We start from the raw sequence: 26,718 nt of genomic DNA, 5'->3' as shown, positions 1-26,718 counted from the left end.
ACCCGGACAGCATTTGGGCTTGTGCTGTTAAAGTGTCAGTAACATTCATGTAACAGTGCTGTCAGACACAGTTAAAAGAGGAGCTCATTCAACATCTCAAGCTGGTTACATACATAAATGTGGAAGCCATTCAGCCCATCGAAACTACTGAACAAGAAGAGGGACAGCCCATTCAATACTCCTGCTTGTTCCATAGGAAGAGAAAGGGTCTGGTCAGTACATTGAGCTGTTAAACAGGATCAGGTAGAGTCCAGTCAGACCCTTTAACCTGTTTCATGGGAGCTGGAAGAGGCCATTCAGCCCCACGAGTTTGTTATACATGAACAGGAGGGTGTCACTGATGCTCCAATACAACAAACCAATGAAGCAGAGACTGCACTCGGGGATGGCCGTACGAGGTTCCTCGTGGGTCCATTGCTGGTGGAACGACTGCTACTTTAACGTGGTTTGCTAGCAGTGAGGAGGGAAGTCAGATGTTTTGTATCAAGTCTCAAAGCGGCATCTTCCATCTCTGAGAAGACAGACCTATGTTCTCCATGGAGGTCAGAAGATGATGGGAATAGTTAACTGTTTTAGAATGAAGGCATTGTGGCTGCTGTCAGGATTTTGGATAACGTGATGTTTAATGTAGGATCACACACAAAATGCACTATATTCAAAGTCTGACCCTCTCTGTCCCTCTCTCTCTCTCTCTCTCTCTCTCTCTCTCTCTCTCTCGCTCTCTCTCTGTCGATATAGGGAGTGGGGGTGAGGTGAGGGGAACGTCCTCAGAGGCTCTTGTAACCCGAGTAAAAAAACAAGCCATGGATTTTATCACCGTATCAATATCTGTTTAGAACATCATGAGAAACTGTCCATTCCCCTTAAGTTTCAATGCAATCATCTTTTATTCTCTCTCAGCGCTAAAGATTAATCTTCATTCACCCCTCATTTTACCACCATCCCAGGGATTAGTCTGGTGAAAAACCTTTGCACTCTCTCCGTGGCAGGACGATTATTTCTTATAAAGGAAAGAAAATCTGTCCACAATTTCCCAAGACTGCCTCACCAACGCTCTAAGGTTTGATCACAATAATTCCTTTCCCTCACTGAGACATCTCCGTTTTTTTCCTGTGGCGTAAAAAGCCTTGCCTTCTCGCGACACTGCTACTGACGTGGAATTTAAAAGTTCCTTGCACCTATATGTGAGCATCAACAGAGCCAACACCAGAGGTGCTACGGGAGATGAACATCACACGCATTGAAAAGGCTAAGAAAGAATGCACTTGAAATAAAGAATGGTCATCCACCTGAATGGAATTGAGCTGTAGGAATATGGGAAACAGGCAGAGAAAGGGAGCTATATTTCCTTTTGTTTTTCCCTCATAGGTCAGGCCAACATGTTATGCCTATCTTGAACTGAGCGGCTGGTTCAGCTGTTCCACAGGACACTAAAGAGTAAAACACATTGCTGTGGGCTTGCAGTTACACAGAGACCTGATGAGGGAAGGATGACCCATTGCCTTCACTAAAGGACATGAGGCAAGCAGATGGGCTTTTTATACTTGATGATGATGGTTTCACTTCAATGCCACCAATTTCCTTCATATTAACAGATTATTATTCTGTGACTCTAGATCATGGGTCAATGACTTGAGCACGATGCATTATCTTCCCGTCAGACAGTTTCTGTGCAGAGAACAAGTTAAACATTTCAAGTGCAATTATTTTGTGATTGCCGTGTAGTTAGAAGGGGCTTGAAACAGGTGATTCCGAATTTAACAGCGTCTCAAATGCTGGTTTACTCAGAAGGTGCACTGTGGCTGAGGAGGAGACTGGGATATTACGAAGGTGATATTGAACAGAATTAGCGAATGGGGAGGATATGGAGATATCGATCTGTGCAGGGCTAGAAGGATTATGAAGTTTTAGAGTTTCTCCTCACATATTGGTGAGTCATTTGAAAGTAGTAATTTGCTCATTATAATTTGTAAGGAATGGGATTTTTCATTGGAGCTGAAAACGATGACTTCCACCTTTCCTAATGTTAATAATATGAACAACAATTCAGTTTCACCTGCTTTAATAGACAGTTAGAATGACTTACCAGGAACACCAACTATAGCGAGGATGGGATAGTAACCAGCTTGAATAACAATCAGTACATCATAGATCCCCCATACTAATGATATCCAAAGTTGGGAAAGCCAGGAAAGACGAGTGGAAAAACTCCTGTCCGTTGTTGGATCATTCCAGTCTAGTGTTCTCAGATTCTAATATCTCCTCCCTGTCTCTCTGGAGCTGCTGATCCCTGTAAGTACTGTCGGCGATGCTCACACTCATACTATGGGATAACACATTGAACTGAATCCTCAATTAATAAAAGAGGCAAGCCCTCCAGTGACACATTTAGGATCCACGGAGATTGACATTAATCACAGTCAATTTACAAATAGCTGCAGCCAACGCCTTTCAATTCAATATTGTTTTGTTAAAATTCAAAATAATAATTAACATTTGCTCAGTCTGGTTTGGATATACGAGGGTGACTGAGGGAACGAATGTTGAGTCTGGTAGATTAATTGTGTGTAACCATTCAGTCTGCATTGGATATGAAAGTAATGCCAAAGGTTTATCGTAACACCAACATTTTTCTCTGCTTATAAATGGAAACATAGACCCTGTAACTACTGCTGAGGCATGACAATATCAGGAAGAGATTGAGAGAACTTTTATAGGCCATGATCTGGAGACAATATGTACCTAAGACAGCGTGGGGTTATAACAGACAGACAGCATTGATATGGTAACAGAGAATTGTACCTAAATGACAATGGGGACTCCAGATGTAAGGAGAATTCAGTGTAGATAAAGCATGATAGTGGAGAAGGCACAGAAGGTGAGGCAGCATCAGAGGAGCAAGAGAGTAAACATTTCAAGCAGGACACTTCTTCAGAACTGCGAAGGGGCAAAGGGGCTGAGAGATAAATGGGTGGTGGGGGTGAGGCTGGGGGAAAGGTTGGTGATAGGTGGGCGAAGCTAGGAGGTGATAGTGATAGGTCGGTGGGGAGTTGGAGCGGATCGGTAGGAAGGAAGATGGACAGTTAGGTTCCCACGAGAGGGTGGATTTGAGTAGGAGGGTTGGCTCTGGGATCTGGGTCGTCGAGGGGAGATTTGCAAATTAGTGAGTTCAATGTTCATGCCGTGTGTTTGTCGGATCCCGAGGCAGAAGATGAGGTGTTCATGGCGACATCCCGGTATATCTCTTCTGAACCCTCTTCAGCTTCATCATCTCCTTCCAATAACAGAACTTCACACAGTCCTGCAGAAGAGGCTTCATCAATGTCCTGCACAATCTCAGCATGACTTCTCAATTTCTAACCCCAAATATCTGAGCAATGAAGTAGCCTTAAACAGCTTGTCTATAAGTGCCACAAACTTCTGTGAATTCGATCAGCACCTGTGGGTCCCTCTTTTCTACAACACTACCAACGCACTATTATTAATTGCATAAGCCCTCGCTTTTTATTTTACCAAAATGCAATACCTCGCATTTATCCAAGTTAAACTCGAACTGCCACACCTCAGCCCAGTGAGTGATATTACTGCCCCCTCACCCTCCTGCTTCAGGTTTAAAAGCCCCTCCCCTCTCCAGAAGGCCTACATCACAGGCCTTGAGTTTACCAAAGACCAAGAGCTTGATTTGCTATGTGCAAGCTGAGGGAGGAGAGGGTAAGGAGAGGCTGGAAAGTAAACCGATGCCTTGTATCACTTAATAATTTCAGGAAGAGGGAAGCCACATGTCAGAGCTTGGAAATAGTGGCCAGTGTTTTTGGCCAGAAATTGTGCTCTTTCCTCATCTCTGGTGTTCAGTGTTGATATCTATTCGCGATCCCTCATATTGCAGAGTGTTTCTGCAATATTTCTTGCGCTAATATTGCAGATTACAGATAATAGCCATTTAAGCTGGAAATCATAGCCAAGCAATTAAACAAGTTGCTTGGCAGAGCACGTGCACTCATCATCCTATAGTTGAGGCTAATACCTTTTTATTTGTTTAACAATGAGAACTGTTGCCTGTGTTTTTCAGTCATGTTAATCAGAATGTAATAAATCGATATAGAGCTTAAAACTGACACTTACAATTCTGAGCATGGTATCAGTCTTGTGTGGTGGATAGCGCCCCTGCCCCTGGGGCAGAGCTCTGGATTCGATTCCCTTCCATGAACTTGCGGTAGTGTCACTTTCTCTGGAACAGATGATCTCGATTCTCTTGTGGGGTGTGTCACAGTATGTTCAAAGAAAGCTGATGAACAAACACACAGGAGAATCACGTTGCAGCTTTAGGGCCTAATGTTGAGTGGTGATAGTGCTCCAACCTCTGAGCCGAAACGTTCACATCACGCAGAGATGTTTCATTATATGTCTGAGCACGTGGATTAAAATGATTTTTGAAATGTGACTTGATGGAGTCAATGTAAGGACTGCAGAAAACACTACATAGGACAAACAGGGAGACAGATAACGATCTGTATCCATGAACACCAACTAACCACGAAACGACACAACCAGCTATCCTTAGTAGCCACACATGCAGATGACAAGCAACATGAGTTCGACTGGAACAACACTAATATTATAGGACAAGCCAAACAGAGAAAAGCCAGGGAAATCCTGAAGGCATGGCACTCATCCACAGCTTCTATCAACAAACATATCGACTTGGACCCATTGTACCTGCCACTGCAGCGGAGAGCTGGAACTGACAACCAGAAGCTGCAGAGACAAACCACTATAAATGCTGGAGGAAACATCACAGACGGGCTTCACAGGAGGCTCCCAAGCACTGAGGATGTCACCTAGAGAGGGGACAACACGTCTGCAACATAAATTCCCAGCTTGGTGAACAGAACCACAACAGAAGCACAGACAGACCACCCTCCACCACCACGTAGTATCCTGCCAATAAGCAGTTGTACACAGAAACACACACACAACCCTACGCCACCAAGTTGTTTCCTGCTATTGATCAGATATATACAGAAACACACAAACACAATCCCCCTCAAGCACTCTGTCTCCTGCCAATAAACAGAAATACACAGCAATGGACACACACAACCCTCTAAAAACACGTTATCTCCTGCAATTCAACTGATATATAAATAAAACACACATGCACACAACCATCCACCACCGCCCTGCCTCTCCCATTAAACAGGGATACACAAAAACACATACACACAAACCTGCTCCAATACCTGTCTCCTGTTATTAAACAGTTATAGACAGAAACACAAGCACACAACCTTCCACCACCACCCTGTCTCCTGCCATTAAACAGATATATGCAAAAACACACACGCACAACCCTCCACCGCCGCCCTGACTCCCGCCAATAAACAGAAATATGCAGAAACACATACACACCAACCTGCACCAATACCTGTTTCCTGTTATTAAACAGTTATAGACAGAAACACAAGCACACAACTTTCCACCACTGCACTGTCTCCTGCCATTAAACAGATATGTGCAGAAACACACACACACAAAACCCTCCATCATCACGCTGTCTCGTTCAATTAAATAGATATACACAGAAACACACACACACAGCCCTCCACCAAAACCCTGTTTCCTGCCAATAATCAGATATACAATGAAACACACAACACAACCCTCCTTCACCACGTTGTGTCACGCTATTAAGCAGATTTACACAGAAGCACACACACGCGCACACACACACAACCCTCCACTAACACCCTAACTACGGTCAATAAACAGATATACACAGAAACAGACACAAAACTCTAAACCACCTTCGGTCACCTGCCATGAAACAAATATAACAGAAACACACAAACAAAACACTCCATGTCCACCTTGTCTCCTGTGATTAAACATACACAGAAACACACACACAATCATCCAACACCACACTGTCTCCTGCTATTAAATAGATATAAATAGAAACACACACATACAATCCTCTACGACCATCCTGTCTCCTGCCATTACACAGATCTTCACACAAACACACAAACACACTTACACACAAATGGTCCACCATCACACACTCTCCAGCAATTAAACAGGTATAAACAGAAACACACACATATCTCGACATCATCCCCCTGTCTCCTGCCATTAAACTGACATACACAGAAACACACTCACACAACCCTTCACCACCACATTGTTTTCTGCCATTAAACAGATATACACGGAAACACACAAACACACACACACACACACACACACACGCACACACAACCCTTGACTCCCAACTTGTTACCTGCCATTAAACAGACATACACAGAAACACGCACACACAACACCCCATCGCCGCCCTGACTCCCACCATTAAACAGGGATATGCAGAAATACATACACACCAACCTGCATCAATACCTGTCTCCTGTTATTAAACAGATGTAGACAGAAACACAAGCACACAACCTTCCACCACCATCCCGTCTCCTGCCATTAAGCAGATATATGCAGAAACACACACACACGACCCTTCACCATCACGCTGTCTCCTGCCATTAAACAAATATATGCAGAAACACACACACAACCCTCCATCATCACGCTGTCACCTTCCATTAAAAAGATATACACAGAAACATACACACACAACCCTCCACCATCACGCTGTCACCTTCCATTAAACTGACATACACAGAAACACACAACACAACCCTCCACCACCACATTGTTTTCTGCCATTAAGCAGATATACACAGAAACACACACATACACAACCCTCCACTAACATCCTGCCACCTGTCAATAAACAGATATACACAGAAACACACACAAAACTAAACCACCTCCGTCTCCGTCCATTAAACAGATATACACAGAAACACGCACATACAAGCCTCCACGAACTTCCTGTCTGCTGCCATTACACAGATATACACAGAACCCCCCCCCCCACACACACACACACACACTCTCTCTCCAGCGATTAAGCAGGTATAAATAGAAACACACACACATCTTGACACCATCACCCTGTCCCCTGCCATGAAATAGACACACACACACACACACACACACACACACACACACACACACACACACACACACACACACACACACACACACACACACACACACACACACACACACACACACACACACACACACACACACACACACACACACACACACACACACACACCTCCAGCACCACATTGTTTTCTGCCATTAAAGAGATACACACACACACAACCCCTGACACCCAATTTGTTTCCTGTCATTAAGCAGATATACACAGAAACACACACACACACAACCCTCCACGACCACCCTGCAATTAAGCAGATACAAAAGAAATACACACACAAAACACCAGCACCACTCTGTCTCCGGACATTAGACAGTTATACAAAGAAACACACACTCGCCATTCTCCACCACCACGCTGTCTCCTGCTATTAAACAGAAATTTACAGAAAGATACAGACAACCCACCACCACCACCCTGTCTCCTGTCATTAAACATATATAGACTGGAACACAAACACATACAACCCACAATCCACAACCTGTCCCCTGTCTTTAAACAGATATGCACTGAAACTCACGCACACACATACCCAACCCTCCATCACCAACCTGTCTCCTGCAATTAAACAGGTAGACACAGAAACTCGCACATATTCCCTCCACCACCTCTCTGTCTCCTGCCATTAAACAAATATATGCAGAAACACACACAGACACAACCTTCCACCATCACGCTGTCACTTTCCATTAAACAGACATACACAGAAACACACACACACACACTCACACGCACACACACACACCTTCAACAGCAATTTGTTTCCTGTCATTATGCAATTAAACAGATATTTACAGAAACATATATACAACCCTCCACCACCACCCGGTCTCCTGTCATTAAACAGATATACACAAAAACACGCACACACATTCCTCCAACACCACTCTGTCTCCTGCTTTTAAACATAAATACACACAAACGCACAGACACACCACCCTCCTCCACCACCGTGTCTCCTACAATTAAACAGATATATACAGAAACATAAACGCATATGTTTAGCCCCACCCTGTCTCCTGCCATTAAACATACATGCACAGAAACACAGACGCACGCACGCGTACACACAACCATTGACCACCAATTTGTTTCATGTCATGAAGCAGATATACACAGAAACACACATACAACCCTCCACGACCACCCTGTCTACATTCATTACACAGTTATATACAGAAACACACACTCACCAACCTCCAAAACCACACTGTCTCCTGCAATTAAACGGATATTTACAGAAACATCCAGGCAATCCTTCATACACTGTCGCCTGTCATTAAACAGATAGACACAAAGACACACACACACCACCACGACCACTCTCTCGCCTATCATTAAACAGATATACGCAGAAACACACACACACCACCACCTTCTACCACAACCCTGTCTCCTGCCATTAAACAGATATACATAGAAATACACACACAACGGCACGCCACCAAGGTTTTCTGCCTTTAAGCAGATATGCACACACACACGCACAACTATCAATCGCCACCATGTCTCTTGCCATGAAACAGATATACTCAGAAACAAACACATACCAGCCTCCACCACCCACCTGTCTCCTGCAATTAAACAGATATACACAGAAACACACGCATAGAGAACCCTCCAACACCACCCTGTTTGCTTCCATATATCATTTATACACAGAAACACACACACACAACGCTCCACTACCACCCTGTCGCTTGCAATTCAATAGATATATACAGAAACACACACACACACAACCCTCCACTGCCTCCCTGTCTCCTGTGATTCAATAGATATATACAGAAATACGCACACACAACCCTCAACTACCACCCTGTCTCCTACTATTCAACAGTTATATACATAAACACACACACTCAACCCTCCACTACCACCCTATCACCCGCCATTAAACCGATGTATGCAGAAACACACACACACAACCCTCCACCACCACCTTATTTCCTGCCATTAAGTAGATATACACACAAACAGGCATTCTACACTCCATCACCACCCTTTCTCCTGCCAATAAACAGATATACACAGAAACACACACACAGACAGAACCCTCCACCACCACCCTGTTTGCTGCCATTAATCAAATATACATAAAAACACACAAACACACAACTGTTAACCATCAAATTATTTTCTGCCATCAAACAGATGGGCACAGAAACGCACACACAGACCCCCTGACCAACATCTTGTTGCCTGCCATTAAGCAGATATACACAGAAACACAAGCACAAGCCTCAACCGCCACCATGTCTTCTGCCATGAAACAGATATAATCCGAAACAAACGCATACCACCCTCCACCACCAGCCTATATCCTGCAATTAAACAGGTATACATAGAAACACGGACACACCACCCTCGAGCACCACCCTGTCTCCTGACAGTAAACAGATATACACAGAAACACACACATAAACCTCTACCACCAGCCTGTCTCTTGCCAGTAAGCAGATATACACAGAAACACACATACAACCTTCCACGAGCACCCTGCCTACTGACCTTAAACAGATATACACAGAAACACACATACATACACAACCCTCCACCGCCACCCTGACTCCTGCTAGTAAGCACATAGACACAGAAACAAATACACTCTACCATCCAACACCACTCAATCTCCTGCCATTGAATAGATGTACACAGAAACACACACACACCACCACGTCTCCTGCCACTAAGCACAAATACACAGAAACAACCCTCCACCACCAACTTGCCATCTGCCTGTAAACAGTTAGACACATAAACACACACAGCACCCTCGACCACCACTCTGTCTCTAGCCCATAAATAGATAGACACAGAAACACACACGCACACAACCCACCACAACCACGCTGCCTCCTGACATTAAACAGATAGACACAGAAACCAACACACACATCCCTCGACCACCACTCTGTTTCCTGACGTTAATCCAATATACACAGAACCACACACGTACAACTCTCCACAACCACTCTGTCTCCAGCCTTTAAACAGATATACACAGAAACACACACACACAACCCTCCACGACCACCCTGCCTCCTGCCATTAAACAGACTTACACAGAAACTAAAACACACACACAGACACCCCACTTACCAACACTCTGTCTCCAGGCATTAAACAGATATGCACAGAAACACACACACACACACACACACACACACACACACACACACACACACACACACACACACACACACACACACACACACACACACACACACACACACCCCTCCATCACCGCCCTGTCTCCTGCACATAGGCACATAGACACGGAAACACAGACACTCTACCCTCCACCACCACTGTCTCCTACGAGTAAGCACATAGACACAGAAACTCAGACAACCTACTCTCCTCCACCACCCTGTCCCCTGCCGTGAAACAAATATACTCAGAAACCGACACACACACACACGCACACACAAGCACACGCAAAACTCCATGAACACCCTCCCTCCTACCATTGCTCAGATATACACAAACACACACACACACCAAACTGTCTCGCGCCATAAACCACATATACACAGAAACACACTCACACACACACTCACTCACTCAAACCTCCTTGACCACCCTGTCTCCTGTCATTAAACAGCTGCACACGGAAATACACATACAACCTTCCACGAAATTTACAGCTGGGGAACAGCAGTCACGATGCAATTAGGCAAGATTTAGGAAGCGTAGGATGGGGAAGGAACCTACAGGGGATGGGCATATTAGGATTGTGGAGCTTATTCAAGGAAAAGCTCCTGAGTGTCCGAGATAAGTATGTACTTGTCAGCAGGCAGGACGCTGTAGAGCGCGGGATCCGTGGTATACGAAGAATGTTGAATCTCTGGTCAAGAGGAAGATGGAGGCTTATGTAAGGATGAGATGTGAAGACTCAGTTAGGGCGCTTGAGGGATATAAGGTAGCCAGAAAAGACCGAAAGAGAGCGCTCAGAAGAACAAGGAGAGGACATGAGAAGTTGTTGGCGGATAGGATCAGGGTAAACCCTAAGGCTTTCTATAGGTATTTAAGGAATAAAAGAATGACAAGAGTAAGATTAGGTCCAATCAAGGATATTAATGCGAAGTTGTGTGAGAAGTCAGAGGAGATAGGGGAAGCACTAAATGAATATTTTTCGACGGTATTCACTCTAGAAAACGACAGTGTTGCCGAGGAGAATACTGAAATCCAGGCAACTAGACTAGGTGGGATTGAGGTTCACAAAAAAGAGGTATTAGAAATCCTGCAGAGTGTGAAAGTAGATAAGTCCCCTGGACCGGGTGAGGTTTATCCTAGAAACCTCTGGGAAGCCAAGGAGGAGATTGCCAAGCTTTGGCATTGATCTTGAAATCGTTATTGTCTACAGGAATAGTGCTAGGAGACTGGAGGATAGCACATGTGGTTCCCCGTTCAAGAATGGGAGTAGAGACAACCCTGGTAATTGTAGACCAGGGAGCCTTACTTCAGTAGTTTGTAAAGTGTTAGAAAAAGGTTATAAGAGATAGGATTTATAATCACCTGGAAAATAATAATTTGATTACGGATCGTCCGCACATTTTTGTGAAGGTTAGGTTGTGCCTCAAAAACCATGTTGAGTTATTTGAGAAGGTGACCAAACAGGTAGACGAGAGTAAATCGGTTGATGTGGTGTATATGGATTTCAGCAACGCGTTTGATAAGCTTCCCCACAGTAGGCTATTGTACAAAATGCGGAGGAATGGAACTGTGGAAGTTATAGCAGTTTGGATCAGGAATTGGCTTGCTGAAAGGAAACAGAGTGGTGGTTGATGGGAAATGTTCATCCTGGAGTCCAGTCACTAGTGGTGTGCTGCAAGGGTCAGTGTTGGGTCCACTGCTGTTCGTCATTTTTATAAACGACCTGGACGATGGAGTAGAAGGGTGGGCTAGTAAATTTGCAGATGACACCAAGGTCAGTACAGTTGTGGATAGTGGTGAAAGCTGTTGTAGGTTACAGAGAGGCATAGATAAGCTGCAGAGCTGGGCTGAGATGTGGCAAATGGAGTTTCATGCGGACAAGTGTCAGGTGATTCACTTTGGTCGGAGTAACCGGAATGCAAAGTATTGGGGTAACGGTAAGATTCTTGGTAGTGTAGATGAGCAGAGAGATCTCGGTGTGCAGGTACACAGATCCTTGAAAGTTGCCACCCAGGTTGACTGTATTGTTAAGTAGGCATGCAGTGATTTAGCTTTTTTTTTTAAATAGAGGGACAGAGTTCAGGAATCATTAGGTTATGCTACAGTTGTACAAAACTCTGGTGCGGCCGCACTTGGAGTATTGTGTACAGTTCTGGTCACCACATTATAAGAAGGATGTAGAATCTTTGGAAAGGGTGCAGAGGAGATTTACTAGGATGTTGCCTCGTATAGAGGGAGGGTCTTCCGAGGAAAGTCTGAGGGACTTGAGGCTGTTTTCGTTGGAGAGAAGAAGGTTGAGTGGTGACTTAGAGAGACATATAAGGTAATCAGAGGGGTAGATTGGGTGGACAGGGAAACCATTTTTCCAAGTATGGTGACGGCTAGCACAAGGGGGCATAGCTTTAAATTCAGGGGTGACAGATATAGGACAGATGTCAGAGGTAGTTTCTTTACTCAGAGAGTAGTACCGGTATGGAATGCTTTGCCTGTAACGGTAGTAGCTTCGCCAACTTTAAATACATTTAAATCGTCATTGGACAAGCATATGGATGTACATGGAATAGTATAGGTTAGATGGCGTTCAGATTGGTATGACAGGTTGGCGCAACATTGAGGGCCGAAGGGCCTTTACAGCGCTGTAATGATCTACGTTCTATGTTCTATGAACTTCCTGCCTGCTGACCTTATACAGATATATGCAGAAACGCACATGCATACAAAACCTTCCACAACCATCCTGTCTCCTGCCAGTAAGCACATAGACACAGAAACACAGACACTATACCCTCCATCACCACCCTGTCTCCTGCCATTAAGCAGATATATACACAAACACACATATCCCTCGACCACTACCCTGTTTTCTACCGTTAATCAGATATACACAGAAACACACACGCACAACCCTCCGCCAGCACACTGTCTCCAGACTTTAAAACAGATATACACAGAAACATGCAACACAACCTTCTGCCACCACCCTGTATCCTGTCCTGAAACAAATATACACAGAAACACACATACATATAGAACGCTCCACAGCCAGCCTGTTTCCTACAATTAATCAGACACACACAGAAACACACACACACACAAAACCCTCCACTACCACCAGTCTGTCTCCTGTCATTAAGCAGATACATACAGAAAAAACATACACATCCTTGCACCACCACGCTAATACCAACATTAAACAGACAAACACAAAAAAAACACACACACAGACAACCCTCCACCAACACTCTGTCTCCTGGCATTAAACAGATATACACAGAAACACACAGACAACCCTCCACCACCACCGCCCTGTCTCCTGCTATTTAACAGATATACACAGAGACACACACACACGACCCTTTACCACCACCCTGTCTCCTACCAGTAAGTACTTAGACACAGAAACACAGACATCTACACTCCACCACCACCCTTTCTGCTGCCATTAAAAGGATATACGAAGAAACACCCACACACACAACATTCCATAAATACCCTGCTCCTGCCATTGGACAGATATACACTATAACATACACACACCAAACTGTCTCGTGCCATTCAGCACATACACACAGAGACACACACACATACTCACTCAAACCTCCTTCATCACTCTGTCTCCTGTCATCAAACAATTATACATGGAAATACACACACACAAAATTCCACGAACACCCTGCCTACTGTCTTTAAGCAGGTATACACAAAAACGCACATACATATAAAATCCTCCACCACCACCCTGTCTCTGGCCATTAAATAGATATACGCAGAAACACACACACACGCACAACATCCCATGAACAACGTGCCTCCTGCCATTAAGCAGATATATGCAGGAACACACACACAACACTCCATGACCACCCTGTCTCCTGCCATTGAACAGATATACAGAGAAACACACACACCACCACCCTGTCTCCTGCCATTAAGCACATATACAGAGAAACACACGCACAAACCTCCACAACCACCGTGTCTCCTGTCATCAAACAGATATATACAGAAATAGACACACAACCCTCCATCACCACCCTGTTCTCGTGCCGTTAAGCACATATAAACAGAAACACACACACACACAAACCTCTACCACCACCCTTTCTCCAGCCCTTAAATAGATATACACAGAATCAGACACACGCTCCTCTACAACAACCCTATCTCCTGCCATTAAACAGATATACACAGAAACACACATACAACCCTCCACCACCACCCTGTTCTTCTTCCATTGAGCACATATACACAGAAATATACACACAACCTTCGACCATCCCAGTCTGTCTCCTGTCATTAAGCAGATATATACAGAAAACACACAGAACCCTGCACCACCACCCTATCACCGACCAATCTCAATGGCAAGGGCCCTTCCAGGGTTTCCACACCAGCCTGACTGCTGTAAAGGTCGCCGGGCATTCCGCCTGGGTTCATCTTCATCATTCCAAGGTCATTAGATGAGCCTCTTCTGGGGTCGGGGGGGTGGGGTGGGTGGGATTGTGGTGGTGGTGATGATGGAGATGGAGACGATGGGGAACTGGAAGGCGAACCGGAATCAGTTGGAAACAAACCAGACTACCATGGTCTAGCTGTATGTTCCGAATCATAATTCTCCTTCTGTTTTACATACCCTAATCCTTAATACAGAACGACCATTATGATGAAGATCGAACTTAGTGTGTAATGTGGACTCGTTGTCGCCGGCATTAGTGCTGAAGAGGGAGCTGTTTGCCCGTGTGATCCTGAGCAATCAGAAACTGTGTCCCTTTTAAGCTGAAAAGATGTCCTTATGTGCCCGAGAAACTGATTCCTTTGATGCATGGAATGTTACCAAGAATGACTGCCGCAATGGTCAACTGCACCAAGAAGATCAGAGAGTTCATTTACAGAACAAGTCTCAATGGTCTTTACCTTGTCAAGGTATTTTGTGCCAGTTTGATTTCAGTTGTCCTTTCGGTGTTCCTGGTAAGTGTTGCCTCGACTCAAAGAGGTCTGTATCTGCACGTCGCAGAAGAGAAAGGGGCAGATGTCGTCCTTCACTAACAATTTGCTTTTGCAAAGTCATCATGAAATATTCAGCCAGCATGAAGGGGTCTGTTACGCCCTCACATCAACAAAGGACTCTTTCACCACTTTCCCCCTCCTGAATCCCAACTATGGAAGTATGGAATACCTGTTAGACATTTATTGGGTATCATCTTTCCTTTGATTATTATTTATCCCCATCTGCTAGCCTGTGGAATTCATATAATATGTCCGGGGAAGCCTATCCAATTTGTTACAACTGCACAGGATGGGGATGCACTTAAGTGAATGTGACTATGTTTATTCCATGTGCCTTGGTCCAATGTACCAACTGCTACAGCTTCCCTGTGGCGCCTCACATCTCATACATTTGCCTAATGGAGGGGTGTGTCTCTGTTTTTGTGGATGTTCCGCCACTTTGTGATGTTTAATGACACTCACCTTACTATGACACCCCTAATAACATCTCCATCTTCTCAATCGTGGGATGGAAGGAACCAGTCTGGGACAAAAATCACATCTCTTACTGAAAGACCCATCACTTTTTATTGAACATCTTTCACCCTAAGAGCCCAGTGTGACCATATTTTGCAGCTATGGACTACCCTTATTTTCAGGGTAGTCACAAAGACAGGCCTGCTTCATATTGGGAAGCCCCCTCCATCATCTAAACTAAACCCGGATATTATTTTTGTCAACCAAGACAAAGCGACTGTCTTAATTATTCTTATTGAAATAGTTAATCCCTGTGCTGTAGCTGTACGGGCAGTTTTCATAACGACTGTTCCCTGCCCAACTACCTGGGAATGGGGCTGGGGTTTCCTAACTAAACGTTCACTTTGACCTGTATTCTGCGCGCATTAGAGAGGTGGTAAGGCTTTGGGTAACAGTAAAGCCCAGTTTGTGGCTTACACATTTCTCAGTACCTTTTCCTGAAGAGAATCTGCAGAAATTATTCGCCATCCAAATTGAAACTATCTTATTTGTGGTCTAACCCGCTTGGGCAAGGAGACCGCTTGAACTTAGCAGGAGGTAAGGACATGCTCTTAGAATTACGTCTATCTCCTCAGCAAAACCGGTATGCCCTCGACTACCTGTACGGCAAAGAGGGTCGGGCTTGTTCCATAGTAAAGGGCAAGCGTATGATGGGGATTACTGACCTCATAGAGAACATTACCAAGCAGGTGGGTAACATCTGCACCTTCGACAATCAAATGATAGAAGCCACTGCATGGCGAGATGATGTGGGCTGCTCTATCCACGAGTGTCCCCCGAGAGCAATATGGTGTGGGATGGTATAGCCCAGAGTGTTCCCTTGACAGTGACATGGTGTGGGCTGTTGTAAGCCTGAGTGTCACTGTGTCACTGACTTAAATGGAGTGTCATTGAGTCATAGACTGATCGAGCATGGGAACTGGCCCTTTGGCCCAAACTGGTCCGTGCTGACCATGCTGCCCACTCAACTAATTCCAATTGCCCACATTGAACCATATCGCTCTCACCTCTTCCCATCAATGTTTTAATTCATTTTTACTTGTTGCTATTGTACCTGCCTGCTGCCTCAACCACTTTTCAGGTAGCCCATTCCATTTCAAAAACATTCTCTGCATAATCAAGTTGCCCCTCAGGTCCTTCTTAAATCTTCCCCCTCTCACCTTAAAACTATGCCCTGTAGTTTTCAGTCCCTCATATCTGGGGAAATGACTCCACGCATTCATCCTATCTATGGCCCGCATGATATTATGCATCTCCATAAAAACACCCCCTCATTCTCCTACATTCCAAGGGGTGATATCCGAACCTGGCCCACCCCTCCTTATAACGCTGGCCTTTTTGTCCTGACAACATCCTTGTCAAACTTCTTTGCACTCTTATCAGGTTAATAGGTTGATCAAAACTGTACACAATACTCCAAGTGTGGCCTCACCAACGACTTACAGAATGGTAGCATAATGTCCCAACTCCGATATTCAAGCTTTTAACGATGAAGGCCAGCATGCTAACTGCCTTCTTTACCGCCCTGTCTACCCGTGATGCCTCTTCCAGTGGAATATGGACTTGTGGTCCGAGGTCCCTCTTTTCCACAACACTCCTCAGAACCTAACCATTTACTGCATTAGCCCTATCTTTGTTTTACAAATCCGACTTATCTGTATTTAATTGTAGTTGCCAATCCTCAGCTCACTTCCCCATCAGAGTAAAATCCCTCTATTATTTCTGATAATGTTCATCGCTATCAACGATACCTCCTAATTTTGTATCATACATAAATGTCGTAACCTTCTTGGGAGTGCTTGGAGTATGTTGTGCAGTTTTGGGCCCCATATTACAGAGCAGATGCACGAGATTTGGAACTTGTTCAGTGGGGTTTCACGAGAATGGTCCCACGAATGAAAAGCTTGACATATGAGGAAACTTTGAGGACTCTGGATCTTTACTCAATGGATTTTAGAAGGATGAGAGGAGATCTAATTGAAATATACCGAATACTGAATAGTCTGGACAAAATAGATGTTGTGAAGATGTTTCCATTGGTAGAATAGACTAGGGCCCGAGGCCATCGAGTAAATGGAACAGCTTTTAGAACGGAGATAAAGAGAAACCTCTTCAGCCAGAGAGTGGTGGATCCATGGAATTCAATGCCACAGAAGGCTGTGGAGGCCAGATTAATGAGTATATATAAGACTGAAATGGACAGGTTCTTGATTGTCAAGGGGATCAAGGGTTATGGCGGGAAAGCAGAAGAATAGGGTTAAGAAACTTACCAGCCATGATTGAATAGTGGAGCAGACTCGATGGGATGAATCTTTCAATTTCTGCTCCTATGTCTTATGGCCCTGGTCATGCCTTGTATATTCACATTCAGAACATCTATGTAACTATCAAATAACAAAGGTCTCAGCAACTGTGGTACACCATTAGTTATAAACCTCCAGTCTGAGAAACAATCTTCAAACATCACCCTCTGCTTCTTACCATCGAGCCAATTGTGACTCCAATTAGCTAGCTCTCTCTGGATCCCATGTCACCTAATCTCACTGACTACCCTGCACGTATGGGACCTTGTCAATAGTCTTACTAAAGTCCGTATACAGATCATCCATTGTCCTACCCTTATCTATTCTCTCGGTTATCTCTTTGAAACAATTTAAAAGATTTGTCAGACATGATTTCCCGCACACAAATCTATGCTGACGATTTCTAATCAGACCTTGAATTTCCAAACGTTGGTTCATCTTGCCTCTCATTATCGTCTCCAACAACTTGCCTAACATGGATGTTACACTCACTGACTAAGAGCTCCCTGGCTTGTCTTTGCTACCTTTCTTAAACAATGGAACCACTCCAGTGGCAAACGATGAAGCAACAATCTGTGCAAGGGCCTCTGCAACTTCTTCCCTAGCCTCCCATAACATCCGAGGATGGACATGTTCTTGCCCAGGGGATTTATTCACCTTACTGTGCTTTACGGTAGCAAATACCTCCACTCTGGTAATATGTATGCGGACCAAAACATTCCCACTTCTTTTCCTTATTTCCTTCGTATGCATCATTTGCTCCTGAGTAAACATGGAGGAGAAATATTCATTAAACCATTCCCCCCACCTCCTGGTGATTCCACACAAGGACAGCCATGCTCATCAGTAAGGGGACATATTCTGTCCTGAGTCACGCTTCTACTCTTAATATGGCTAGAGAACCTCTTGGGATTATCTTTCACCTTTTCTGAGAGATCCATGTCATGTCCTTTTTTTAGGCTTCTGATTCCCCTCTTAATGGTGCTTCCACACTTTGTGTAGTCATCTAAAGATTGACTTAAGCCCGATATCTTAAACCCAACGTATGCCTTCTTTATTGTCCTTACCAGATCCTCAATATCCCTCGCCATCCAAGGATCAGGTTCCCCCTTAACCACCGTCTATCTCATGAAAATAATCCTAATTTGTTCAATCTCTCTTCATGGCTGGCACTCTACATACCAGGCAACATCCTGGTTAACCTCCACTGCATTCTCTCCAAAGGATCGACATCGTTTTGCTAGTGTGGCGACCAGACTGTATGCAGTATTCCAAATGTGGCTGAACTAAAGTCTCATACAAACTCTTATATTCAGTACCCGGTCCAATGAAGGAAACCATGCCATACACCTTCTTCACCACTCTACTGATCTGCCTTGCCACCTTCAGGGAACAATGGACCTGAACACCTAGATGTCTCTGTACATCAATTTTCCCTTATACTTTTCTATTTACTGTATAGTTCGCTCTTGGATTGGATCATGCAAAATGCATCGCCTCACATTTGTCCAGATTGAACTCCGTCTGTCATTTCTCTGCCCATCTCTCCAATCTGTCTATATTCTGCTGTATTCTCGGACAGTCCCCTTCACTGTCTGCTACTCCACCAATCTTAGTGTCACCTGCAAACTTGCTAATGAAACAAGCTACACTTTCCTCCAAATCATTTATGTATATCACAAAAAACAATGTCTCAGCAAGGGTCCCTGTGGGACACCACAGGTCACAGATCTCCATTTTGAGAAACTCCCTTGTATTATTACTCTGTCTCCTGTTGCCTAACCAGTTCTCTATCCATCTAGCTAGAACACCCATGCAACTTCTTCATCAGCTTACCATGGGGAAATTTATTGAACGCCTTACTAAAGTCCATCTGTATGACATCTATATCCCTTTCCTCATCAATCAACTTTGTCACCTCTTCAAACAGTTCTATTAAGTTTGTAAGCCATTACCTTACCTGCAGAAAACCATGCTACCGAGCACTGAGAAGTCATTTTATTCCAAATGGATATATATCCTACCCCTCAGTATCATCTCCAGTAGCTTTACTACCACTGACGTTAGGCTCACAGGTCTGTCATTTCCTGGATTATTCCTGAAACAAGGAGACACCATTAGCAATTCCCCATTCCCCAGGGACCTCCCCCCGTGTTCAAGGAAGCTGCAACAACATCTGTTAAAGTATCAGCTATTTCCACTCTCGCTTCCCTCAGTAACCTGGGGTAGATCCCATCCAGGCCTGGGGACTTGTCCTTCTTGATGTCTTTTGGAAATCACAACACTTCCTCCCTACTTAGGCAGACTTGACCAAGAGCAATCAAAGATCTATCCCTAACCTCAACATCTACCAAGCCCCTCTCCTTGGTGAATACTGATGCAAAGTACTCATTTAGAATCTCTCCCGATTTCTCTGCCTCCAAGCATGTCTTTGCTACTTTGTCCTTGAGTGGGCCCTTTCTCGAGCTACCCTCTTGCTCGTTATATATGACCAAAAAGCTTTAAGGTTTTCCATAATCCTGCTGGCTAAGGATATCGCATGACCCCTTTTCGCCCTCTTAATTCCTCACTTCAGATTGGTCCTACATTCACAATATTCTTCCAAGGCTTCCTATATCTTCATTCACCTAGATATTATGTACACATTCTATTTCCTTTTAGCTAGTCTCACAATATCACTTGTCATCCATGGATTCCTAACCTTGCGATTTCTATCCATAATCTTCACAGGAACATTTCTCTCCTGAACACTAATTGACCTCTCTTCAAAAGCCTTTCACTTATAAAATGCGAATTTCCCTTCAAACAGCTGTTCACAATCCTCATTCCCCAGCTCTTGCCGAATTTTGCTATAGTTGGCCTTCCCCCTGTTTAGCACTCGTCCTTTCGGACCACTCTCATCCTTCTCCATGACTATTGTAAAACTAAAGGAATTGTGATCATTATTTCCAAAGTAATCCCCCACTGTAACTTCCACTACCTGGGTGGGCTCAGTTCCCAACACCAGGTCTGGCATGGCCGCTTCCCGAGTTGAACTATTTCTGCACTGCTCTAGAAAATGCTCCTGGATGGTCCATACAAATTCTGCTCCATCTCGACCTCTACCTCTAAGTGAATCCCAGTCAATGTTGCGAAAATTAAAATCTCCTATCACCACCATCCTGTTGCTCCCACATCTTTCTGTGATCTATCTACATATTTGTACCTCGATCAGTGTTGAGAAGCCTGTAATACAATCCTAGCATTGTTACTGCACGTTTTCTATTCCTGAGCCCTGCCCATATTGCCTCACTGCTCAAATCCTCCATGGTGCCCTCCTTCAGCACAGCTGTGATACCTTCTTTGACCAGTAACGCTTCTCCTCCACCCCCTGTACCTTCCTCTCTACCCCACCTGAAACATTAATGTCCTGGGATGTTTAGTTGCCAATCACGCCATTCCCTCAACCAAGTCTCAGTAACATCAATAACATTATATTCCCAGGTACTATTCCAAGCCCTAAGTTCATCTGCCTGAAATATTATACTTCTTGCATTAAAACTACAAGTCCCTCTGTGTTCATCCTCCGCTCCTGCCTCCTCTTCCCCTCAGTCATGCTGACTTCATTATCTAGTTACTTAGGCTTTAGTTACTACCTCCCTTCTGTTCACCAGATTTGTTTCCCGATCCCTGCCACATTAGTTTAAACCCTTCCCAACAGCGTTAGCAAATGCACTCCATCGAACATTGGCTCCACAATATAGATATATACCGTCTACCAGATGTAGACCATCCAATTTGTAACAGTCGCACCTTCCCCAGAACCGGTCCCAATATCCCAAAAATCGGAACCCTTTCCTCCTGCACCATCTCTTAAGCCACACATTCTTCCTGATTATTCGATCATTCCTACGCTGACTAGCACTTGACACTGGTAGCAATCCTGAGATTACTACTTCTGTGGTCCTAATTTGTTAAGTTGGTTCCTAACTCCCTAACTTTTTCTTGTAGGACCTCACGCCGACGGCACATTAATGTGGCGAGAGATCATTCAGGCACATAAAGTATGCTATTAGACTGATGAATGGACTCTGTAACTCCAAATAATGATGATCTTGTTCATTTTGATCATATTGTTTTTGAATGTCATGTGCATTGTAACCTGCACGCCTTACTCTGTCCAAGTTTACTTTTCACACTATGATCTGTGTGTCCTTGCTTACTGTCATCTGCCTGTACTGCTCACAAATAAAGTTTTCACTGTACATAGGCATATGTGACAATAAATCTAATAAATTAATTATTTCTCACCTTAACAAGTGTCTCTTTTAGAAATATGTAATAGTCGCTAACCCTCTCGTTTCAGCGCAATCATTCCTCTTTGTCTCATAGCACGACAGATTAAATACTAAGTTCCATCACTGTCTTCTTATGAAGTCATCATCTCATGGACTAGACTGCTAATACTTGCTTGAGTTTTGTCTGTGTTAATGAGATCGTGCCTTACAAAGGAGTCATACCTCTTCACAGTGCCCCAAATAACCTCTCATCAAGGCCTTAAAATACGGGAAGACGACTTTACTTATGCACTTGAATCATATTACAATGCAGGGCAGCATACTATATAAGATGCTCAATTCTTAACACCCTTGGATGTGTTATTTTTGGTGACTCATGATCAAGAACATTCAGGTCCTTTTGAAAAACAACACTTCTCAACATTGTACTATTTAATAATACAAAATCAGATGCATGCTGTGTACTTCTCACATCCAAATCATTTCTATGCCTTGCCAATTGTTGTGGTTCAAACACTGAAACTTGTGATATCCCATGAATAAGTGCCTTCAGTCCATAAAGTGTAACAAGCTCAGCATTACTTCCACTGGCCAATTCTGGATCCATGTGGTATATTCATAACGCCCCGTCTGCAACTTATCAATTTACTCTAACTTCCTTTGCTCACATGTTAGCAACAATGTAACAAGTATTCAGCAAATTCAAATACACCACTCCCACTCTTTCTCTTTTGTGGATGCATCAACTAACACAAACTCCACAGGTTTCTCAACGATGATTTCCGGGTTCTAAGTCTAAGTTGACTGCACCAAGTCACATCATGATTTCCCAAGTGTCGAGTTATAAAATTTCCCTCCTATAAGGTTCTAATATTTTCCTCAGACCTAACATCAAGGTACCCTTTTTTGTTTTACCTCCCACGCCGGTTTTAAATATTTAGGATAACAATAACTACTTTCCAGTCTGCAGGAACGAGAAAATCCAGAGTTTAAAGAAATTTGTAGGGTAATCAATACTTCTTTCTTGTCGTTACAACGTTTAAAATACATTTAGATAAATACATGAATCGGAAAGGTTTGGACGGTTATGGGCCAAACGCGGGCAGGTGGGACTAAGTTAGTTTGGAATTGGGATAGTTAGCATGGACTGGTTGGACCGAAGCGTCTGTTTCTGTCCCGTATGACTCTATAACTCATTCACTTGCTGTATTGCCACTTCCCTGAAAACTCGGATGGAACTCATTTAGTGCAGTAACTTGCCAACCTTCAATTCAATTAGTGTTTGAGTAAGTTCACTTTATTAATTCTAATCATGTTCTTATTTTCACTAGTCAATGTGTCCCATATTATTTCTAGAAGATTTTCGGTACCTTCCATTATGGAGACAACACGAAGGTATTACCTTCAGCAGCAGGCAGAGATGTATTCCGTCACTGTGTGTATACATTGGACTCTGCAATGGGAGATGATGGACGTGACACCCACTCCTGCTCAGAAAGTTCCCGAATCAAGACAATTCAATAAAACTGTCACTTCCTGGTCACTGACAGCATAGTCCTCTCCCCAGTGTGAGGTTACAGATTATGCTGAAACTCAAACTGACTTCACACTTTGCACCTGGCATAGGTCCAGGTCGAGGTAAGAAAAAGATTGTGATCCGAATATGTGTAACGGGAAGAGTTGCCAGAAGAGAATTGTAACTGGAAAGGTGTGGATGATGGTTTATTCAGAAACAGTGTTGAGGCAGAAGTGAAGACTGGGGATATTGTGAATGTGGGAGTGGACAGGTTTTGTGGTAGACGGAATATTGAGATATAAATCCGTTCAGGATAAAATGGGGTAATCGTGGTTATGAACACTTTCGTTTCTCCTCAGATGCTTGTAAGCGAGGGATATGAAATTCATGGTATAGAAATGGAGATTGTGATTGAAAGCGAAGACAATAGTTTGGATCATTGCCAAATATACACTACAGAGAAAACGATAACATTCACAATGGGTTAGAGAATTAGTAAATGGGCAGAGATCGACTCACCAGGAACACTAACAATAGCGAGGATGGGATAGTAATCTGCTTGAATAGTCGTCATTACACAGAATCAATCGAGATGTTGTTACTACACTGAATTCTCCTCCACCGCAACAACTTCCAATATAAAAACTGCTTCTGGGCACGACTGCCCTGAACATATACAAGAAATAAGATTTCCCTGGATTTTACTCTCACAGATCTTACCAGTTAATTGTTTATCGTTTACACAATGCAATTCTATAATCTGTTTGTAAAGATGCAAACATCTGATTGCACAATTTATATGCCTTCTCTTTTTCAGATTTTTTGTAGTCTTAGCGCAAAAGTAAGTGTTCTGTTTAAAATTGATCTGTTTATTGGGATTCAAGGGTCAGACACAGTACGTATTTTTCATGGGTTAAGAAACTGAAAGGATTCGAAGACAGTGCCTGTGGAGACTGACGAGGAGTAAAGTGACATCCCCGCCAGTCCCAAATGTCTTCTTGACAGACCGATTAAAATAAAATGCAGTGAAAGAAACAGAATATATTCAGAAGAAGGAATTGCAAGTGACAATGTAAACAAAACAGCATCATTTCAAATGAAATGGCTGAACAGTGATGGTGTGTGTGTATTTGTGTGTCTGTGTGTGAGTATGTAGATAGATAAGATTGTTCATATGTGTGCAAAACATTCAGAATGAACGAGAGACATACTTAACAAACATGATGCATGTGATGTACAAAATTTATAAAATACTAATATGGCATTTAATCTTCAGCTGAGATGTTATGTTCCTCTACTCTCAACGTACCGTCTGCCTTCTGCCCCTTTCTGGCATTCCCTGATCTAATCTCCCATTCTTATCGGATGGATGTTATAAATTCCTGCTTCTGGTGTTCCACCTTGTTTCAGTTAATCCATTTTCTACCAGGAAACATATACTGGGTTCTGTCAACAGTTGGTGCCTGTCATATTGATGGAGATAAAATTTCTGGCATCAAACCCATTATTTCAACAGATTAATCTGTCGCACATACACTGTACAAAGGACCAGAGCACAAATGAATTATCAAACCAAATACGGAAGCACATCTACTTCTATCAATCATGTAGACTTCCCTATTTTTACATCTCCACGTCTATATTCTCTCTCTCTGTCTCTATCTTTCCGTATAGTTAATAAGTCCTCCAAACGTTCTTCGTGTCCCATGTCTCAAACCTCCCTCCTTCAGTTTACATCTATTTCTCACTTTTAGATGCGATGGCTTATAATTGAGTAATGTAACTAAAAACACATGAGGGTGGCGTTGGCCAGAGTTAGTTGGAAGGGGAGGTGAGCACGGTAATATGGTGAAGCAGCAATGACAGGAGTTTCTGGAGATAATTCGGGAGCACGTCAGATATTCATCCCAAGTAAGAAGAAAGATATTCAGCGGAAGACAAGTCAGCCGTGCGTGATAATGAACTCTGGGACAGCATAAACGTAAAAGAAAATGCGCACAATGTGGTGAAGATTATTGGGAATTTAGACGATTACGAAGCCTATAAATTCCAGCACGGATAACTAAGAACAGCAAATGGGAGGAGAGGGTGAAATATGATATTACACTTGTCAATCATGTAAAAGAACATTGAAAGAGATTTTTAGATATATAGCAAGGAAGACAAGGAGAAAAGAGCAAACAGAGGAATATTGGAAAATAAAGCTTGAATAGTTACGGGAAGCAATGAAATGGCAGAGGAATTGAATACATTGCAACAATCTTCACGGTGGAAGACACCAGCAAAATGTCAGAACTTCAAGACAGTCAGAGGGTAGAGGTGAGTATAGTGACCACCAGTAAGGAGAAGGTGCTGGGGAAAGTGAAGTTGGATCAATCAGTGAGACCAGTTGGAGAACCCCCCCGTAGTTGTAAATAGATGCCGAAGGTGATTGTGGAGGCATTGCTGGTGATTTTTCAGGAAATTTTGGAGTGAGGGAGGACTGGCAAATGTAAGGAGAGACGGACAGAAAAGACAGGAAATTACCAATGGCCAGACAAGTTGAAACCGTTGCATAAAAGGACGTAATGAATCCTTACGTTTATGAATAGATGCGTGGAGTATAAGAACAAGGAAGTTCTGAAGTATATTGGACGTGGTGTGATTAAGCTACAGCATAACAAGTGTGAAATTTACAATACTATTGCGAACAGAAGACTTGAAAGTACACTTAAAACAAAGGAAATCATTTCGAAGCAGACAGGAGCATTCGTGACAGAGAGACTGTTTCCTTGAAACTGTAGTGAGAATGTTGAGATAAGCTTGTCAGTAAACAGACTAAAATAAAATGTATAGAAAACACAATAAAATCTGTTGCTGCGGATATAGCAATACATA

General features: G+C 43.4%; 1 pseudogene; it reads left to right on the top strand.

The window, feature by feature from the left end:
- The first annotated feature begins 14,858 nt into the window (after positions 1 to 14,858).
- On the top strand, positions 14,859 to 16,551 carry LOC148136354 (uncharacterized; annotated as a pseudogene).
- The last annotated feature ends 10,167 nt before the right edge of the window (positions 16,552 to 26,718 follow it).

The sequence above is a fragment of the Chiloscyllium plagiosum genome, unplaced genomic scaffold (genome assembly GCF_037043375.1).
Source record: "Chiloscyllium plagiosum isolate Xiang-an unplaced genomic scaffold, Cpla_swu_hap1 HiC_scaffold_46, whole genome shotgun sequence".
Classification (NCBI taxonomy): domain Eukaryota; kingdom Metazoa; phylum Chordata; class Chondrichthyes; order Orectolobiformes; family Hemiscylliidae; genus Chiloscyllium; species Chiloscyllium plagiosum.
The sequence above is the reverse complement of the archived record's forward strand: the minus strand, read 5'-3'. Positions and strand labels throughout refer to the sequence as shown.